General features: G+C 46.7%; 1 protein-coding gene across 2 annotated transcripts in view; it reads left to right on the top strand.

The window, feature by feature from the left end:
• The window catches only part of CNTN5 (contactin 5), an 897,557-nt gene that overhangs the window by 101,969 nt on the left and 773,274 nt on the right, over positions 1-22,314 (top strand). For both annotated transcript variants that reach the window (XM_060234908.1, XM_060234909.1), the window contains one exon: positions 5,342-5,464. The gene's annotated coding sequence lies outside the window, so the exon portion shown is untranslated. The remainder of the gene's footprint in view (positions 1-5,341; positions 5,465-22,314) is intronic.

Genomic DNA, 22,314 nt, shown 5'->3' with positions numbered 1-22,314 from the left:
CGGGGTACAAATAAAAATTTATTATTATTATGTAGCCAACAGGAGAGCAATGTTCCCTCTAAACTACAGAGTCTTGTGCGCAAAAATTCTACTTTGTGAGCCACTGGCATTAAAATTGTGAGCCATTTTTCCTAAGCTAAAATGTGTGAGCTGAAGGCTAAAAATCTGCAAGCTAGCTCATGCTAACTCAGCTTAGAGGGAACACTGCAGAAGAGTAATATTTAAAAAACAAAAAATCGTGCCCCACCTTTCTCCTCAGTGGGGACCCAACATAGCTTATGTTGTTATCCTCTCCTCCATTTTACCCTCACAACAGCCCTGTCAGGTGGGCTAGGCTGAGAGCATGTGATTGTCGTGAAGTCACCTAGCAAGTTTCCATGTAAGAGTGGGGATTTACACCTGGGACTCCCAGACCCTCTTCTGAGGCTCTAACCACTGCACCATGCTGGTCAACTGAAATGCGGTCCTTTGCAAGAGCATCAGTTCCCATAATGAGCCATCAAATATGAATAATGAAATGATGGACATCTCTGTCTGAATCACCAGTTATCATTCTGGACAGAAGACTGCCAGTCCTGTGAGCCAGTTTGGTGTAGTGCTGAAGGGTGGTGGACTCTAATCTGGGAGAACCGGGTTTGATTCCCCACTCCTCCACTTGCAGCTGCTGGAATGGCCTTGGGTCAGCCGTAGTTGTCACAGAGCTTGTCCTTGAAAGGGCAGCTGCTGTGAGAGCTCTCTTAGGCCCACCAACCTCACAGGGTGCCTGTTGTGGGGGAGGAAGATAAAGGTGATTGTGAGCCGCTCTGAGACTCTTGAGGGTGGAATATAAAACTAATGTCTTCGTCATCGTTGTCGTCTTCTTCTTGATTCTCCACTCCTCAGCATGCAGTTGGCTTGGGTCAGCCACAGTTCTTGCAGAGCAGTTCTCTCAAGAGCAGTCCTCTGAGAGCTCTCTCAGCCCCACCTACCTCACAGGGTGTCTGTTGTGGGGAGGGGAAGGGAAGGAGATTGTAAGCTGCTCTGAGTGAAGGGTGGGGTATAAATCCACACATCTCCTACTCCTCGGCTTCTTCCCCATCTGTCAACATCCTAGGCCTTTCTAATGATGCTCAGGAAACACTCAGCTGTTAACTGTTTAGCAAACAGAATGAGGCCCACACTGCTCATCTGGCCTTCATTGGGTCTAGAAAATTGAACTTATTTTGTCATGAAACGGATCCAGGGAAGAAGTGCTGTTTATGAAAGGCTGAGATGCACACCACTGCACATGGATAGTTTACGACTATGGAGGTAGCAGCTCTAGGGAACCATATAAATGGACATCTGTGAGGCAGCTGTGGACATGTCCTGGCATTTTTCCTGGTATTCCCAATTTTGCTTCGGCACGTTCTGTGGTTTCTGATCAGATCACTGGACACAAACCAAGACCCTTCTCTTTCTGGGCTGAGACTCTCGAAACTGAGTCCCTCCACACCCTGAGATCCACAAGAGGGGACTCGCTCGGTGGAGGTGGAATGCAGTGCAGCTTTATGAGGGATACAGCCACCCCTGCAAATCCTGTCCCAGTGTAACCCTGCCAGATATTAATACTGCTGGGCTGCTTGATGAAAGCAGAAGGCTTTGGTCTATTATGCACACACAGCTTACTGCAGAAAATCTGAACAGTCGAGCCTTTACATTGGACTTCTGATTGTGCGTCTGCGGAATGCACCATTCCTTTTTGCCAGTCTGTTGATTCTTGCGCACCAGAGGGCAGCCCAGCCAGGTTTGCTGTGAATGCGGGGAGGCAATGGCCCTCCGTGTGCTCAGCTCAGCACTGCCTCCTCCTGCCGTTTGGGTTTCAAGTGGCCCAGCTAGGCTCACTGGGTGTGTGGGGATCCAGGGGCTCTCGGCAGGTGCAGCTTTGTGCTGCCTTCTTAGAATCATAGAGCGTTTTCGCACTGACCTTTTACTGGCGCGACCACCCTCGGAAACCGCCAAGAAGCAGGAAAACGTTTGAGCGGGTTTCGCGACGGAAGTAGCCGGCTCTTTTGGGTGCACCGGCGCTTCTTGTGCGAAATCCGGGCAGATCCTCCGGTGTGAAGAGGGTGGTCGCGCCAGTAAAAGGTCAGTGCGAAAATGGCCATAGAGTTGGGAAGGACCACCAGGGTCATCTAGTCCAACCCCCCTGCACAATGCAGGAAATTCACAACGTTCGCAAGATCAGTTTGGGAAAAATAGAATCCTGGCTGGACTGCTGCCCAGTTTGAGCCCGGTGGCATGAGAAGGCAGCCTAGCTGAGCTCGCGGTGCATGTGGGAAGCTGATGGCTCCTGACAGCTCTGCACTGCCTTCTCATGCTGCCCAGTTACACCAGGGGGCAGGAGAGGGCAACCCAGCTGGGAGTCTTTTTATTTTTTTACAAATGTCATGAAACTAGCAATGGTCTCATATCACTAGACTCATGGGCTTGAATTGTTTTAAATATAGACATGGGCTGAGCTTTTTTTAGCAGGAATGCACAGAAACAGGATCCCAGCTGACTTGGCATCAGAGGATGTGGCCTAATATGCAAATGAGTACCTGCTGGGCTTTGTTAAAAAGCCCTGTATGGAACAATAGTGCAATCAGGGGGTCTGGCCTAATATGCAAATGAGTTCCTGCTGGATCTTCCCTGCAGAAGAAGCCCTGTGTGAAACAATGGTGCCATCAGGGGGGTATGACCTAATATGCAAATGAGTTCCTGCTGGGCTTCTTCTACCAAAAAAAGCCCTGGGCATGGGAGTGGCCTATGAGGGGTGGGACAGGGCGCGGGGAGATTCCCATTGAAGAGCAGTAGATGTTCAATTTGCTGGCCTCCCTTCGTCCACCCTGACCATTTGCCCTGTGTGGAGTTCTATGTTATATAGCAGGGGTGGCCAACAGTAGCTCTCCAGATGTTTTTGCCTACAACTCCCATCAGCCCCAGCCATTGGCCATGCTGGCTGGGGCTGATGGGAGTTGTAGGCAAAAAAACATCTGGAGAGCTACCGTTGGCCACCCCTGTTATATAGCTCTGTGTGACTCCAGCTGGTGGTAGGTTTTGAAGTGCTGTCTCGGTCCTCCTTCTGATGACTTAGTAGTGCTGCATTTTTTTTTCACCATCTTTTTATTGTTAATGTAGTTTTTAGCTGTTTTAACATTTTAACTTAATTGGTCTAACTTGTTTACATATATGATGTTACACGCCCTGAGCCCATCTGGGAGGGGGGGCAATAAATAAATAAGCAAATAAGTGGTGGAAAACCCAGAAATCATGTCAGTCCACTCCACTCTAAGAATCATGAAAGAATCTCTGGTTATTCCCAGAGAAGCATGACATCACTTCCAGTTTCCCCCTGGAACTGACATCACACCACTGCCTGGCGGTACCTACCTTACATTGCCCCCTTGGCCCTGGATGCCAGACTGTCTCTGGCAACCCTAGCTGCAAGGATCTCTAGAGCAATCTCCCACTTCCCCGTTTGGAGGAGAGCTGGAAGTAGCAGAACCCATTCGCCTTCTTGTTAGACTCTCTGGCAGTGCTGAGATTAGATACAGTGTACAAGAATTGGTTTCTCCCTCTCCCGCACAGTCACAGTTTGGGATTTTGGGAGAAGGGAGCTGTGACTGGAATGAAGAAAGTGAAGGAGAGAAACTCTGTGATTGGAATGAGTGGAGGGGGGATTATAGACACTTCCTGCCTGCAGCTGTCCCTGCAGATTTCTTTTGTTCAGATTTCACTCTCTTTCTCTTTCTAACTTCCTCTGCCCTTCCTAGGATGTCAGTTAATTTGAGATAATGAGCCCACAAGGAGGGAATTTGCCTGTATTGTAGGGGAACTTTGGCATATTATAAATGAAATGTAACAATGGCAAGTTCCCAAGATGGTACCCATCTGGTGAGAGGTGATGAAGCCAATCCAGCATCTTGCTGGAGAGCGTCACGCGTTCCCTTTTAAGTAATAACCAAATTCCATCTCGTTATGAATTTCTAATGCATTCACTGGGTTACTTCTGGAACCTAGCTGAGAATGGATCTCATTAGATGGGTGATCCCGTTGAGTTAGCAGCCTATCAGTTGGAAGGGGTCTTTTCCCAAACACATAACGGGATTTTTTTTTTAAAAAAAAATGCTTCTTCTATTTAAAATCACAGCGAGAACAGCTCTTGCATTTTTTTTTCTTTCATTAAAATAGCGAGTATATATATATTTTTACTTTCCTGCTTAGTATGGCTTTCCCTATAACCTAGATACACAGACTGCATTCATAAAGAGCCAGTGTGGTGCAGTAGTTAAAGTGTTGGACCTGGGTGCAAATCCCCACTCTACCATGGAACCTTGCTGGGAGCCAATCTCCGTAGTTGGGAGAGCAGTTGGTAATGTCAGGAGATGGAAGGTGCTCTCCCAGCTGTGTGGAACAGTGGGATACAAGCCAGGGTTTTTTGTATGACTACTGTGGTGTGATTGACAAAAGTCTGAAGACCAGATTCCATGTGAAATTGGGGTCCCAAGATTGAAACTCCAGATATGCATTTTGGCCCTCATTAGCACCCTCTGGGCCACATAGGGTTGCCAAGTCCAATTCAAGAAATATCTGGGGACTTTGGGGGTGAAGCCAGGAGACTCTGGGGGTGGAGCTAGGAGACATTAGGGGTGGAGCCAAGATCAAGGCTGTGACAAGCATAATTGAACTCCAAAGGGAGTTCTGGCCATCATATTTAAAGGGATGGCACACCTTTTCAATTCCTTCCTTCCATAGGAAATAATGAAGGATAGGGGCACCTTCTTTTGGGGCTCATAGAATTGGACCCCCTGGTCCAATCTTTTTGAAACTTGGGGGGGTATTTTGGGAAGAGGCACTAGATCCTATACTGAAAATTGGGTGCCTCTACCCAAAAAAACAGCCCCCCCCCCCAGAGCCCTAGATACCCGCGGATCAATTCTCCATGATTTTCTATGGGAATCAATCTCCATAGGGAATAACAGAGTTCCCAGAAGACATTTCCCTCCCCTCCCCCCGCTTTCTGACGAACCTGAAGTGGGGGAGGGCCTCCAAACCGGGGGATTCCCTGCTCCCACCTGGGGATTGGCAATCCTAGGGCCACATGTATTTTGGTAAGCAGCCTTGGGTCTTTACTAGGGAGAAAAGCAGAGTACAAAGGCCCCAATATGGATATGAATGTGATCTCTTCCCCCACCCCCAGCCATTTTCATCAGCTGACTATGTCTCCTCACCACCACACTCCCAAGCCCAGACAGACATTTGGCTTTTTACGGAGCAGAACAGTTTTTATGCCTCGCAAGAAGCAAACAGAATAACTCTTTCCCCTTTATTCCCTCAGATCATCTGAAAGGATTCTATTTTTGATTGAACGCATCACTCTGCCTTCCTCTGCTAACACCCAATTGCGGACTATTTTGCTGAGACCCTGTCCATTTCGAGATAAGTCTGAAGCGACAGTGAGGTAAGACGAGTCATAAGTTTACTTTGTCTTTCAGTTATGTCAACATGCTAAATCTGTGTTACGCGCACTTGGGATTAATTCCAGTAACTCCCTCTTTTCAGGGCGTAAAAAGTGTTCTTAAGCAGAGTTATCGCCTTCAAAATCCCGATATCTTCAGTAGCCTTGGAAAAATATAACCCCGTTTAGGATTGCATTGTTAATGTCATACCTGCTCCCAAATGCGTAAAGTTGCCAACGTGCGGCTGGCTTGTTAGGAACCAGAGTGATGATCCCTGAGGAATCAATTACATGTTATGCTCGTAGAAAGCATCTATCTGTTGATGCAGGTTGCCATCTTCTTTCCCGGTAGGACAAGCCTTTATTTGCTGAAGTTTGACTTTACGCCATTTCCGAAGGTTCTGTGGAACTTAGTATTTCATTATTGTCGTTGGGCTTGTTTCCATACTCAGGAAGTGTGCATCAAAAATAGAACTGATGAATGTGTTAATTATCTTTGCCGCCTGACAAGAAAATATGGGAGGGGAAAATCTATACCAGGTTAATTTTTGCTTTGATACCGAAGGTGCATGGTTTTATGAGTTTAATAACAGATCAGTTGCTTTCTTCTAGACTTTTTTTTGTTAATCTATATATTTTTCTTATGCAAAAACATAGAAGTAATTGTATTTAAAACCTCTCCTTTTGTTTCGGTGAAGTTCTGTGCACTCCTTGTTTCCTGGAAATTATATGGAATTCCCAGGGCTTTTTTTGTAGCAGGAACTCCTTTTCATATTAGGTCACACACCCCTGATGTAGCCAATCCTCCTGGAGTTTACAGAAGGCCCTGTACTAAGAGCCCTGCAAGCTCTTGGAGGATTGGCTACATCAGGACTGTGTGGCCTAATATGCATAGGAGTTCCTGCTATAAAAAAAGCCCTGGGAAATCCATAGTTAGGTATCCCTGACAAGGGTATCCTGGATTGTATTTTCAAGATATTATTCTTGTTATTCTGGGAAAAGCAGCTGTGGACACTGATGTTCAGTGCTCATGATAACAATGGTCTGGTGTATTTATGTTGACTTGTGATTGGGAATCTGCATCTCATGAAGAGTTATGCAGCGCTACTAGCAAAAAAAGTCTGCTCCTCCCCTCCCCCAGTTTGGCTTTGCACAACCAGTCAGTCTCCAGTTATTGCCCCACCCAGTGGAATAAATTGGATACAGTCAGCCCTAAGAAAGGTCTGGAGTAAATAATAATCCATAGCTGTGAATTGTTGATGTTCCTGTTAGGAATGAAACCTTGGTGGATTACTGCAGCATCTTTACATACAGAGAGCTGGAAGGGATCCCCCAGGGTCATCTAGTCCTACCCCCCGCACAATGCAGGAAATTCACAAATACCTCCCCCTAAATTCACAGGATCAGCATTGCTATCAGATGGGCATCTAACCTCTGCTTAAAAACCTCCAAGGAAGGAGAGCCCACCTCCTCCCGAGGAAGTCTGTTTCACTCAGGAACCGCTCTGTCAGGAAGTTCTTTCTAATGTTGAACTGGAAATTCTTCTCAGTTCTGATCCTACATTCTGGGGCAACAGAAAATAATTCTGCACCATCCTCTATATGACAGCCCTTCAAGTACCTGAAGATGGTGACCATATCACCTCTCAGCTGCCTCCTCTTCAGGCTAAACATACCCAACTCCATCAACCTTTCTTCATAGAATTTGGTCTCCAGACCCCTCACCATCTTTGTTGCCCTCCTTGGGACTCGTTCCAGCTTGTCTATATTCTTAAAATGTGATGCCCAAAACTGATCACAGTACTCGAGGTGAAGTCATACCAGAGAGGTGTGATACCGTCACTTCACATAATCTGGACACTATACTGTTGATACAGCTCAAAATTGCATTTGCCTGATATGTCTAATCACTTATCCCCTATGCAAAATAGGTTCTCGGAGTGTGCCAATTTCTCTTGGCTCAGATTAACCCCGTGGTGTTCATTTTGGGTTCCTGTGGCCATTACTGTTTCATGTGGTGTTAATTTGTGCCTGGCATTTGGTGTGATGAATTGGAAGATGCGCTAATTGTGTTCTTTTCTGCTTGCAGTGCCTTCTTGGCGGGTCACTTAATTAATTGCCCACCTGCTCTAAGTTTTTAAAGCTATAAATGTTGGTGCTTGCTCCTACCCCTCCCCTGGCAGGCTAATTGTTTGACTTGTGAAGGCACAATTTTTCGCCCTCCCCCTGCTTGTATTGGTTGTTTGTATTGGTTGCAGTGTACACAATTAATTACTGCTGGGAATCTGCAAACTATGCGTTATGCCATCATTTTGACAGAAAGCGTGGCAATTTCGTTTCAGTTTTGTCAATTTCATGCCCTCTGGCAATATCTCTGTAGCTAACTGACAAAAGTGGGCAGGGAGAGTGCTGTTTACTGAGAGTTGTTCAGGAGGATGTGTCTGTGGCTGAGTACTGCATAAAATATTATGAGTCCAGATACCATGGAAATCTGTAGCGGGGGCAGGGGTCATTTTGTAGAAAAAAAGGTGCCGGAGCTCATTAGCACAAATCATTTGCATAACTCATTGGCATATGCCACACACCCCTGACATCACCAGAAGGTGCACTAAATTATATCACCTCAGCAGCTACCTTAAAATGCTTCTTGAATTAAAATTGTCATAAACCTTACTCCCATCATACTTTTTAAATTACTTTCTCCTATGTGGCCACAGTAGCATGATGAAGATTTCCATCTGTCTGCTTTTTATGTTTTGGTTATTTTCTCATTTTTTGGGGGGGAGGGGGATATTAGTTTGGTGTAGTGGTTAAGTGTGTGGACTCTTATCTGGGAGAACCGAGTTTGATTCCCCACTCCTCCACATGCAGCTGCTAGAATGGCCTTGAATCAGCCATCGCTCTCATAGGAGCTGTCCTTGAAAGGGTAGCTGCTGTCAGAGCTCTCTCAGCACCATCTACCTCACAGGGTGTCTGTTGTGGGAGGAAAAGATATAGGAGATTGTAAGCCGCTCTGAGTCTCTGATTCAGAGAGAAGGGCGGGGTATAAATCTGCAGTCGTCGTTGTTGACTGTTGGTCAAATCTTAGAGTTCAGCAAAATTCTCACAGGGGGTTTGAACAACAGAGCCCAGAAGCCATTTTTTTTGGGGGGGGGGGGATTAAGAAACAAAGAGCATAAGCTTAAGATTTAGAGGTTCTAGAGCTCTGCTCCTGGGAGCTCCTGCCCGAAATGAGGCCTGGCCAGGGGTGAAGGGCAACTAGCAGTCTGTGGTCCAGCTCGGTTCTCTGGAGCTACTAGGTCAGAACCCTAATAGTTCTGTTTGATTTTAATGAAGGCATATGAAACTTTTGCCCATAGCTTCACTTAGCAAGGAGGGAGAAAAAGTTATTCTGATATCTTCAGTTCTTAAATATTGCTGAAATACATCCATTATGAAAACATATTGCTTTTGGTAGTTTGTGAAGATTCAGTGTTGCTTTATATGCTAAGCCAGTATCATAATGCCCAGTATCATTATATTTATCAGCCAGTATCATAATGCCCCTGTATAAATCGATGGTGCGGTCTAATTTGGAATACTGTGTGCAATTCTGGTCACTGCACCTCAAAAAGGATATTATAGCATTGGAAAAAGTCCAGAAAAAGGCAACTAGAAAGATTAAAGGGTCGGAACACTTTCCCTATGAAGAAAGGTTAAAACGCTTGGGGCTCTTTAGCTTGGAGAAACGTCGACTGCGGGGTGACATGATAGAGGTTTACAAGATAATGCATGGGATGGAGAAAGCAGAGAAAGAAGTACTTTTCTCCCTTTCTCACAATACAAGAACTCGTGGGCATTCGATGAAATTGCTGAGCAGTCAGGTTAAAACGAATAAAAGGAAGTACTTCTTCACCCAAAGGGTGATTGGCATGTGGAATTCACTGCCACAGGAGGTGGTGGCGGCTATAAGCATAGACAGCTTCAAGTGGGGGTTAGATAAAAATATGGAGCAGAGGTCCATCAGTGGCTATTAGCCACAGTGTGCATATATATGTGTGTGTGTATAAATTTTTTGGCCACTGTGTGACACAGAGTGTTGGACTAGATGGGCCATTGGCCTGATCCAACATGACTTCTCTTATGTTCTTAAGCTATGCCATAAGTCCACCTACTGCAACATCGTCCTCACTGGTTGGGAGCCCCTCTCAAGGGTTTCAGGCAGGTTTGCTGTAGCACTTTTTAGCTAGTTTTAGCTAAAACCCATTAAAGGTCAATAGTGAAGGCTGAACCAGGGCTCTTCAGCATGCAAAGCACACATTCCATTACCAACCCACCGTGCATTTTGAGAATGTGTACTTCTGCTAATGTGTGTGCAAAACAAAGCACTTCTGTGTGTAATGTATGGGTGCCAAGGTCATAATCTGCCTACAATAATTGGCCAAAAAAAACCTTGACCCCGTCCTGGATAGGTCACCAGACCAAGTACATTTGACTTCTGGGTCACCATATCAAAAAGGCTGAGAACTGCTGTGCTAGGATACATTTTATCAATCTTCAACCTGGACTTTTCAGGTACCCTCTGCTCTTGACTTCACCTGCATGGAACGCTTGTCTGTCATTATGGACCTTCTCATCAGAGGACCTCTGCTAAACTTCTAAGGACTCCCAGACTTTTCCTGAAGTTTGAAAACCATTATTCTGTTAGGTACAAGCGGCCCTTTGACAAAAGACACTCATCCATTATATAGGCCATAAACAAATAAAGCCCCTCAATTACCTCTGGAAGAGCTACTTTGTGTCCAAATCCATATCATACATCCAGTTAATACAAATGAGCCCATTTCGTTTCAGCGCTTGCTTGCAATTGCATGCAAACCAAGGTAGCACAACAGCTGCAAGGAGGAGAGTTTTTGGGTCTGAGGCTCATTAGCCAGATGGATGATGGATATCCAATTAAATTTTATTGTGGGAGAAGGAAAGGGGACGAAGGAGCAAATGTTCGCCGTTATCCGTTAACCGGTGTGCTTCATAATTTAGCAGCAAAGTGAGTTATATCTCTGCAGCTCCAAACACCTCTAATTAAATTTTCATTTGTGTTGTTGTTGTTGACCTACAAATAAAACCAGAGATCTCGGACGTGGGGAAGAAGGTGCCTGGTTAAAAGGCCTATCTGTGTGTCTGCACAAACAGATTGGGAAGGGCACAGTTCACTCGAGGTGATGTCAGGCGTTTTCCCCCGCCTGCCCATCTAATTGGGAATTATATTGGAGGGGTAGAGAGAGAGAGAGAGAGCTATTGAAACAAATGAGATAGACCAGCCACTCCAAAACAGACGTAAGTGAATTAGAAGTGATGGACCTGATTAGAGTGGATTCACTGTGTCACTTTAAATACACTCCAGCCCCATTCGTCTTCTTGCACCCGATCTGTTATTCCGCGACCGCTTAAAAAAGCATTCGGGCGGCTTAACCAGATTATTTGGGGGAGGCAAGGTGGGGGGCTTGATTGAAGGGTAATCCATTCTTTTACGAGCACCTGACTCTGCTTCTGCGGCTGAGACATTTTGACTTCTAACCGGCACGGCCGCGGCTGGCACAGACTCAGCGAAAGAGCTGATACCATTGGCAATGTGCCAGCCACTCTAAATTTATCTGGATTATACAAATGGCAGGATTCCCATGACCTAGTGAGCCAAAAGCATTGCCTCTCCCCCCCCCCCCCCAACAGTTCAATATTCATGACATATACTGGGGCTAGTAAAAAAAGGTTTGACAGTCTCTCTTTAAAGAGAAAAAGAAAGGGAGCTCAGCTTACTTGCCTGCAATATGCAGAAGCCTTTGTGATTCCACCTTTTTGTTCCTGGATAGGATTGGTAATGGCAGAATACAACGATGTCCCAAGAGAAGGGTGATATAGACAAATACATTGCCTTTGGGACTTGGAGAGCCAGTTTGGTGTAGTGGTTATGAGTGGCAGACAGTGAACCAGGTTTGATTCCCCAGTCCTCCTCCTATTGTAGGAAGAGGAAGGGAAGTTGATTGTAAGCCACTCTGAGACTCCTTCAGGTAGTGAAGGTAAGGTTGCCAGTCCCCAGGTGAGAGCAACCAAAAAAGTCACACAGTTAAGTGGAGTGTGGAGAAACAGTCCAAGGCTCCATGTATAAATGGCCTTAAAAAATAACTGTTTTAAAACACAACTCATATACTTTCATCGTTGAGGTCAAACGATGAAATGTCAAACGATCAAGTCCAATTTATTTGTATATGGCACCAAGCCTTCAGAAAAGCGTGGGAAACACATGCAGTTCATCCACTGAACAAGATCCTTTATCTTAGCTGCACAGAAAATTCCACAGCAGCATACTAATCATAGCGCAACAGGATTTACCGGTATAACTTCCTGTTTCACTCAAATGCTTTTTCCAGCAACAGCTCGCATCATCCAAAAACAATTCATCAATCTCATATTGCTTCACTCTCAAACTTCAATACAAATGACATGTCCCCTCACTTCAGGGTCATCAGAAAGCGGTGGGGGGGGGGAGAGAAGAATGTCTGCTGGTCACTCAATTATACCCTATGGAGATTGATTCCCATAGGGTATAATAGAGAATTGATCCATGAGTATTTGGGACTTCAGAAGGACTGTTTTTTTGAGGTAGAGGCACCAAATTTGCAGCATAACATCCAATGCCTCTCCTCCAAACACTTCCCAAGTTTCAAAAAGATTAAACCAGGGGATCCAATTCTATGAGCCCCCAAATAAGGTGCCCTTATCCTCTATAATTTCCTATGGAAGGAAGGCATTTAAAAGGTGTGAGGTCCTTTAAATGTGATGGCCAGAACTCCCTTTGGAGCTCAGTTATGCTTGTCACAACCTTACTTCTGGCTCCACCCCAATGTCTCCTGGCTGCACCCCCAAAGTCCCCAGATATTTCTTGAACTGGACTTGGCAACCCTAAGTGAAGGGTGGGTTATAAAACCAACCTCCTCCTCCTCCTCTGGCATTATACCTCCCTGAGGTCCCTGTCCTCCTCAGGCTCCAGCCCCAAATCTCCAGGAGTTTCCCTACCTGGATCTGGCAACCCTAGGAGAAGTCCCAGTAGCCATAATGACCGCTCTGTCCCTCCATTGTGGACAGGGCCTTTTTTGTAGGAAAAGCCCAGCAGGAACTCATTTGCATATTAGGCCACATTCCCTGACACTGAGCCAGCCAGAACTAGATTCCTGCTCACAAAAAGCCCTGACTGTGGATCCACAGTCCACTGTGTTGCTTATTTTGTGCTCTCTGGGTGAAGCTGTTAATTTAGCTTCCCCTTCAACGATTTTGCCCCCTCCTCCCCTTATCAATTAACATATCCTACATGCTGAAAGATCCCTCATGAATTAGATATGATAGATCCCTAGATGGTTTTGGAGAAAGAGAAAAGGGGGGAATTGACCTTTGTGTTTGTTACCTCAGCAAATCATGCTGTTCCGCAGGCCCAGTGATGCATAGAAGCGGAAATAACGAAGATGAGTACAATAGACTTTCCCATAGACTGAGTTTTCCAGGTCATTTAATTCTCTCTTGTGTCTTGAGAGCCTTTCCCAACACAGTTAATGATAACAGATTGTCACATTATCCTATTCGTGGTGGCCTGTTTGGGTACATGCCAGAAATCCTATGCACTCATGGCTCTGGGTGGGGGGAAGATGCAGTGAGGGAGAATTCTTTCAGTGACAGTTAAATACACACAAAGAGGTGTAGGGTTTATTTTATTTTTATTTTTGAAAAGAAATAATCTGTCTGTTCTACAGGAAATTGAAAACACCTGGTTATGAACAGGGATGTGATATGCCTCTTCTAGAAATTTTGAGGGAAGCGAAATGAGCTTTGAGGGAGCAAGCAGAACTCCTGGAAAGGGCGTGTCACATCCCTGGTCATAACAGGCAGGGGTTTTTTTGTAGAAAAGCCAGACAGGAACTTATTTGCATTGTAGGCCACACACCCTGAAATCACCATTGTTTCACAGAGGGGTGTTTTTTTTGTAGAAAAAGCCGAGCAGGAACTCATTTGCATATCAGGCCACAGCCCCTGATGCCAAGCCAGTCAGAATGCTGATATTCAGGTATTTTCAATTTCGTGTAGAACAGATTAGGGCTGCTAAACTCCTGGGCCAGGCAGGGGTTTCCCTGCCCTGGAGGTTCCCAACCCACCAACCTGATCATCCCTCGATGTCACCGGCATGATGACGTCACTCGCAGTGATGTCATTGCACCAACAGCGGCGCATGCCAGTCACTCTAGGAGCTTTTGGGAAAACTCTATGGTTTTCCCGGACACACTAGCAATTTGGGAGGGAAAACTCTATGGAGGCCATGGGGGACGTGGCAACCCTAGAACAGACATATTATTTATTTTAAAAAAACCTACACCTCTTTGTGTAGATAACCCTGCAGATAAACCCTCCCAGTTTAATTCAGAATTTACTTTAGGGCCTTTTCAGCAGTAGTGAAATTCCCCACAATGGTGTTTTTTAAAACTGTGTTATGTGAAATTTTCTACCGTAGATTTTTCCTCAGGGGGTGTCACCTTCAGGATCCATCACTTGATTGGAGAGGCCAGGGAACCCAGAGCCCGCCCAATTGCTTCAGGCCACTGCAACTGCAAATGTGGCGCTAACCTCTTTGCTGCTTCATCAGCCCAGGAAAACTCTGGGGGTGCATTGTGGTGGGGCATCCCTTTCCTGCTGCTCCCCTCTGCCCGTACACTGGTCGCCTGCCTGTTCCAATCCAGCACCTTCACTCTCAGCAAGTCTCTCAGTACAGTGGGTAAAGGGGAGGGAAACACCACCCTCTGCTTTAACTCTTCCTCCTCCAGGCACAGCACACTCAGGACAGCCTCTTTCCGATGAACACTATGCTTAGCAGGAAAAAAAGAGGTCAAAGAAATATATAATTTTTAATTTTTTCTAAGTAGGATTTCTAGGCTCCAGGTGGTGGCTGGAGATCTCCGTCATTGGTGTTATGTAATGCCAGGTCCATAAATAATAAGACCTCGATCCTCAGGGAATTCCTGCTTGAACAGGATATGGACCTGGCTTGCGTGACCGAGACCTGGGTGCGTGATGGAGAGACGGTGGCTCTCTCCCAGATGACGCCCCCGGGCTACTCAGTCTTTCACCAATCGTGGACAAACGGGGGGGGGGGGAGGAGTGGCGCTATTCATACGGGAGGGTTACTCCTTCAGGGCTCTCCCGGCCCCAACAACCGATGGTCTGGAATGCGCCGGTCTGGCGTGGGATGTGGGGGAGGGGTTGGCGATCTGGCTGGTGTACCGTCCGCCTAACGCACCGGCCAGCGCCTTACCAGTTCTGATGGGGGCCGTGGCAGGGTGGGCATTGGAGTTCCCAAGGCTTATAGTCTTGGGTGACTTCAATGTCCATGCGGATGACATGGCCTCAAATCAGACGCTGGACCTAGTGTCTTCCATGGCGACACTGGGACTCTCCCAATTTGTTACCACTCCCACGCATCAGGCCGGCCACACATTAGACCTGATCTTTGTGTCCGGGATTCTGGTGGACGATATCGCTACAGAAGCGGTACCATGGTCAGATCACCTGGCCCTCAAGGCTCGTGTGGGTGCGCCGCCCTGACCCTGTTTGGGCGGCGAGCCTATTTTGGCTCGCCCATGGAGCCCAATGGACCCTGAGCGGTTCCAAATGGCTCTGCGAGACCCCTGGCCCCCTAGCGATTCCCTTGATGACCTGGTAGAGGCCTGGCATGACAGGCTATCTAGGACCATCAACGAAATCACTCCCCGGCGTCCTCTGCGCCCCCGTAATAGGCTGGCTCCGTGGTACACCTCGGAGTTGCGCCAGCTGAAACAGGGACTCAGACGACTAGAGAGGCGGTGGCGGCATACTCGTGATGAAGCGACAAGAACATCCTACAGAACGTTTATGAAGTCTTATGAGATGGCAGTCAAAGCCGCAAAGAAAGACTACTTTGCGACTAGGATTGCATCTGCAAATTCGCGCCCAGCACAATTATTTAAGATAGTTGAGAATTTGACCACTCTGCCTCAAGGCAGACCAAATATGAGTGAATTGGAAATAGGCTGTGAGGCTTTTGCAAAATTTTTTGCAGATCTCGTCGCTCTGCCAGGACTTTCCCACCACATTAGATGCAGTACAAGAACCAGAGGCTCCGTGCCTGTCCTCTGGTCTTGCCTTGGACCACTTTGACACACTCAGCCTAGGGGAAGTTGACGGAATTCTCTCTACTGTGCGCCCTACAACTGTGATCTTGACCCATGTCCCTCCTGGCTAATTAAATCTTGCCAGAGGGAACTTAGATATCCTGTACGGGATATCATAAATAGATCCCTCTTGGAAGGGCAATTTCCAACATCATTGAAAGAGGCCATGGTCCACCCCCTCCTAAAAAAAAGTACAGCAGACCCGGCCGAATTGGCAAATTACCGACCGGTCTCGAACTTACCATTTTTAGGTAAAGTTATTGAGAGGGCAGTAGCGCTACCGTTACAGAGTTTTTTGGATGACACTTCCGCCTTAGACCCCTGCCAGTCCGGCTTCCGTCCAGGCCATGGGACGGAGACAGTGCTGGTCGCCTTGGTGGATGACCTCCAGCGGCATCTGGATCGAGGCGGCGTGGCGGTGCTGATGTTGTTAGACCTGTCGGCTGCGTTCGACATGGTCAACCATCGGTTACTGACCCGCCGGCTCGCCAATGCAGGGATTAGGGGGTCGGCCTTACAGTGGCTCTCCTCCTTCCTTGATGGTCGGGGACAAAGGGTGGCAATTGGGGGAGAGCGGTCCTGGAGGCACCCACTAGTGTGTGGAGTGCCACAAGGGGCAGTCCTCTCTCCGATGTTGTTTAACATCTACATGCGCCCCCTTGCCCAGATTGCTCGGAGGTTTGGGCTTGGGTGCCATCAATATGCAGATGACACCCAGCTCTATCTACTAATGGATGGCCGACCTGACTGCATCCCAGAAAACCTGGACCTTGCATTGCAGGCCGTGGCTGGCTGGCTCAGACTGAGTGGGCTGAAGTTGAATCCGGCGAAGACGGAGGTCCTTTGCTTAGGTCGCGGTGACCCGGGAAGGGAAATTCCCTTGCCAGCTCTTGATGGTGTGCCGCTGAAAGCGGCCCAGAGGGTCAGGAGCTTGGGGGTTCTTCTGGAGCCTTCATTATCAATGGAGGCACAGATAGCGGGCACTGCCAAGTCCACGTTTTTTCATCTTCGGCGGGCAAAGCAGCTGGCCCCCTTCCTGGAGCGCCGGGACCTGGCAACGGTGATTCATGCTACGGTCACCTCGAGACTGGATTACTGCAACGCCCTCTACATGGGGGTGCCTCTGTGCCGAACTCGGCGGTTGCAGCTGGTGCAGAACGCGGCGGCTAGGCTGCTATTGGGGCTCCCAAGATGGGAGCACATGCGGCCAGGGCTGCGCGAACTGCACTGGCTGCCAGTGGTCTACCGAGTTCGTTACAAGGTGCTGGTCATGACCTTTAAAGCCCTATATGACCAAGGGCCTGCCTACCTGAAGGACCGTCTCTCCCCATATGAGCCCCAGAGAGCACTGAGGTCAGCTGGTAAGCACCAGCTGAATATCCCTGGGCCAAGGGAGGCCAGATTAAAGACCACCCGAGATCGGGTCTTCTCCATTGCGGCCCCACTACTGTGGAATCAACTCCCGGAGGAGGTACGGGCCCTGCAATGTTTAGACCAATTTCGCAGGGCCTGTAAGACATACCTCTTCAAAATAGCCTTCGCCGATACCGAGCTAAGATAATGCCGCTGTATAAGTTTTCTTTTCTTTCCGCTGAACTTAAAAAGATCTATTTAGCACCTTAATGTTAATTTTAATGTAACTGTATATTGATTTAAGACGATTTTATTGCTATGTATGATTTTATTGCATTGTATTGCATTTATATGTTGTGAACCGCCCTGAGCCTGCTTGTGCGGGGAGGGCGGGATACAAATAAAAAGTATTATTATTATTATTATTATTATTATTATTATTATTATTATTATTATTATTAATTACCTGACCAGTTTACCTGGAGAAAATGGCAGCTTTGGAGGGTGTGTCATATTTTTTAAAAATATGGCATTATACCTTGCTGAGGCCCCTCCTCTCCTCCAACCCCACCTTCCCAATGCTCCACCCCCCCCCCCCCAAATCACCAGGTATTTCCCAACCTACAGCTGGCAATTCTATTCCTAAGTTTATTGGCATACAGCAGTAAAAAGAGCCTCTTATTTCTCACAAGCATGGCTTGGGGATGGAAAAGGAAGTGCTGAGATCCAGTTTGGTGTAGTGGTTAAGCCTGTGGACTCTTCTCTGGGAGAACCAAGTTTGATTCCCCACTCCTCCACATACATATAACTGCTGAAGTGACCTTGAGTTTGGGTTGCCAATCCCCAGGTGGGGACAGGGGATCCCCCGGGTTGGAGGCCCTTCCCCTGCTTCAGGGTTGTCAGAAAGTGGGGGGAGGGGAGGGAAATGTCTGCTGGGAACTCTATTATTCCCCATGGAGTTTTATTCCCATAGAAAATCATGGAGAATTGATAAGCGGGTATCTGGGGCTCTGGGGTGTTTGTGTTTTTTGGGTTAGAGGCACCAAATTTTCAGTATAGCATCTAGTGCCTCTCTCCAAAATATCCCCTGAGTTTCAAAAAGATTGAACCAGGGATCCAATTCTATGAGCCCCAAAAGGTGTCCCTATCCTTCATTATTTCCTATGGAAGGAAGGAATTGAAAAGGTGTGCCGTCCCTTTAAATGTGATGGCCAGAACTCCCTTTGGAGTTCAATTATGCTTGTCACAGCCTTGATCTTGGCTCCACCCCTAATGTCTGCTGGCTCCACCCCCAAAGTCTCCTGGCTCCACCCCCCAAAGTCCCCAGATATTTCTTGAATTGGACTTGGCAACCCTGCCTTGAGTCAGTCATAAATGTGTCAGTGTTACACCTCAAACAACTTTTTATTGGGGAATATTAATATTTCTTAGCTCAAAATGGTAGGCCTACGAGAGGTGAGGTGTATGGGATCTATGTCTTTGTCTACGGAGATAGACCACTGAAAATCCTTTGGTTAATAATGGATTTTATTATAGCATAGGTTTCAAATAGTTACATCTCAATCAAACAATTTCAAGCATACAAGAGGAATACAAGAGGTTAGCTGAATAAGCAGGATGGGGGAGGGTGATACAATACCTAGATCTTTGCAGGGTAGACTCAGTCAGAGGAAATTGCAAGGCTTCTGGAGGAAGATTTCTCTTGAGAGGAAGGGGGGTGAGGGTAGGAAGGGGGTGGAGGAAGGAGAGGATGAAGGGATTCCCTTTTTCCCTTTCTTCCCACGCTTCTCGCTGTGCTGCCCTACGCTAAACCTGACAGGTTGGGTTGTCTGTTTTCTAAGGAAAATTACGTCACATCACTCAATTAACCTACCCAATGAGGGGGCAGAGTGTCACACCAATGGAAAGTCGGGGTGTCATGTGTGTAATATCCAATCAGAGACCATTCGTATCATAGATCCATACCCCAACATAGGCATTTTAATTACACTGGCCAAATGACTTTATGGCCTTGTTTTTCCCAAAACTGGTTCCTTTGAAGCTCCCCAAAAGTGATAGATTTCTCTCTTAGTGTCAAACATGGATGGGCATCCATCAAGTGGTCAGGGGACTGACTGACTTTGATGGCCTTAGCAATTAATTAAAGAAAAATAGAAACTTTGTTAAAAGTCAGAATTGTGAGATCAGTTTACAGGTTATAACACACATTCACAACAAAAGGAGTGCTTGGCCTCTAACCTCGTGTTTTTGCCATCTTGTCCTGAGGATTACCAGATACAAGCCATTTATTTTTGTTGGAGGTTTCCTGGGTCATTCTTATTTCCTTATGCTTTGATAACAGGACTTTTTAAAGGTTGCCAAAAGTGAAGGAATTTTTATGGCACTGCCCACCAGTCTCTCTGAGCCCGAAACTTTTTCACTCCCAGGAGCAGAAAGATGGACGCTTCTCAACCTTTCAGCTGGCCACATGTTGTTCTGGCTTGTGTACCAGAATCACATTACAGACCTGCTTTGGGTCAAGAAGGAACTGGATTTGTCTCCCTTATGTGCAAGAAAGACCATTCCAATTCAAATGGGCATTGCTGTATCCAATTAATATTCTAGGGTTACATTGCAATATCACATTCCAGGGGTGCATGGCTTGGGAATAAGTACAGGGGTGTCTTCCTGGGTATCATCAGAGCTGTTCTGGAACGAGCAGTTTACGTCAGAGCTCTCAGCTACACCTACCTCACAGGGTGTCTGTTGTAGGAGGGGAAGGGAAAGGAGATTGTAAGCCACTCTGAAACTCCTTTGAGTAGTAAAAGGTGGGGTATAAATCCAATCTCCTCTCCTCTATTTAAGAGAGAAGAGAACTCTCCTCCTTCATCTGTGTGTTTCCCTTTTAACTTCCCCTAACACAGCAACATTGTTTTTGGCTTTGTGTTGTGCCAGTAAGGAATACAATTCCATTTAGAAGGTCGAGTCCTCGGCAGACATCCTAACCTTGACTTGTACACAGATATCCTTCCTCTGCTAGAAGTATTATGCTAAATGCTGATATGCAGTCTAGGGGTCCCAATCCCCCCGCTTTAGCGGGAGACTTCTGGGTTCCCAGCTTAATCTCCCGGTCTTCAAAAATTGAGAACCGGGGGGCTGGGGGGGGGGAGGGGGGGAGAACATACCTATAGAGCTCCTGAGCAGTTTGTAAAATCCCTGTCCCTTTAAGGCTGGGCAGGAAGGAGGAAACAGGAAGGGCTTCGGAGAACGGCCCCTCCCTTCTTTGCTTTCGTTTTCACAGCAGGCACAGTTCTCCGGAAGAAGACCAAGTAAGTATTTGTGTGTGTGTGAGAGAGGGAGGGGGCAGGGAGGGGGATTCCCTCGTATGGAGGCCCTCCCCCTTTTTAGAAAGCGTGGGGGGGGAGGGAAATGTCTACTGGGCACTCTATTATTCCCTATGGAGAATGATTCCCATAGGGAATAATAGGGAATTGATCCGTGGGTATTGGGGGCTCTGGGGGGGCTATTTTTTGAGGTAGATGCACCAGATTTTTAGTATAGCATTTAGTGCCTCTCCCCAAAATACCCCCCAAGTTTCAAAACGATTGGACCAGAGGGTCCAATTCTATGAGCCCCAAAAGATGGTGCCCCTATCCTTAATTATTTCCTATGGAAGAAAGGCATTTAAAAAGGTGAGCTGTCCCTTTAAATGTGATGGCCAGAACTCCCTTGGAGTTAAATTATGCTTGTCACACCCTTGTTCCTGGCTCCACCCCCAGTGTCTCCTGGCTCCACCCCCAAAGTCTCCTGGCTCCGCCCCCAAAGTCCCCAGATTTTTCTTTAATTGGACTTGGCAACCCTAATGCAGTCTGAGTCCCAGAGTTGAGAAAATCTATCGAAGTTCACGATTCTAGTGGAGGCCTATCTGTCACAAGAGACCTGTGAGCAGGAAGGTATCATACAGAAGTCCTTGTCCCATCTTGTAAGAGCAAATTTAGCCATTATACAGTGCGTGAAAGAAATACCTGTTTTTAAAATTTTCTGTCTTAATATATCACTAGTCAATTTCACTGGATGATAGGGTTGCCAGCTCTGAGTTGGGAAACACCTGGAGATTTTTGGGGTGGAGCTTGTTTGGGGAGGAGAGGGATTTCAGTGGGGTAAAATGCCTTAAAGTCCACTTTCCAAAGCTGCCACTTTCTCCAGGCAAACTGATCTCTGTAATCCCAGGAGTTTGGCATCTCTCTGGAGGGAGGCAGCCCTACTGGGTAATCTGGCCACAGGTGCTGGAGTTACCAAACTTCAGATGGAGCCTGAGATCTTCCAGAATTACAACTGATCTCCAACTGATCTCCAGAATTACAACAGATCTCCCTGGAGAAAATGAATGCTTTGGAAGATTGAGTCTATGGCATTACACCCTGCTGAGGGTGTAAAAAAAAAGTATTCAGGAATTTCACTGTCCAGAGTTGGTGACTTTGTGCAGGCCTTATGATAGGTGGCCATGTTCTCTTGCTAGCCTACAAAGCAGACATAATGTGATGAACCTCTATCAGTGCCATCCACAAGTGATTTTTTTTTCCTCCCTCGATAGAGAAGGTGCTCAAAGCTCTTACTAATTTTGATTGCCCTTTTCAGCAGCTTTTCTGGCACTCTGTCATAATCTATTTTGTTGAGATATTTAAGAGAGACTCCATTTTGAGATATTTCAAATGCAGATGGCCCATATGCATTAATGTAAAAAGGTGTTAGCATAAGTAGCCATTAGATTTCAATCCGCTTCTTTAAGAACTGATTCCTTGAAACATCTAAATAGAATGGCCTGCGTCTGACCCCTCCACTCAAAAAAGTTGGAAACTTTCCTCCAACTTAAGGCACCTTCCTACAAATTCAGTAGCTCTTCCTACAGCAAAGGAGGAGCTTAAATAGGAGGAAAGTGTCCAGCATTGTTGAGTCGAGGGGCCAGCTGCGTAGGCTTCCCAGTCCCCTGGTCGCAGCAGGGGACCCCCAGTTTTCCATGCTCCACCCTGCCCCCAGCTAGCTGGCCAGTGGGAGAAGCCCCACTCCTGCAGCCAACATGTGCCTATAGATCTCCAGCAGGTTTAGAGGCCTGCAAACACATTGCATTTTAAAATGTGTATAATAATAATAATAATAATAATAATAATAATAATAATAAATTTTATTTATAATAATTTTATTTTATAATAACGCAAGGATGTGCACCTTTAAATTTGAGCAGGAAGTGAAAATTGCATTGAGAGGGGCCAGCAGCAGAGCCACATGTGTGTGTGTG

This window comes from Heteronotia binoei, chromosome 3 (genome assembly GCF_032191835.1).
Source record: "Heteronotia binoei isolate CCM8104 ecotype False Entrance Well chromosome 3, APGP_CSIRO_Hbin_v1, whole genome shotgun sequence".
Classification (NCBI taxonomy): Eukaryota; Metazoa; Chordata; class Lepidosauria; order Squamata; family Gekkonidae; genus Heteronotia; species Heteronotia binoei.
This window is presented reverse-complemented; position numbering and strand designations above follow the sequence as displayed.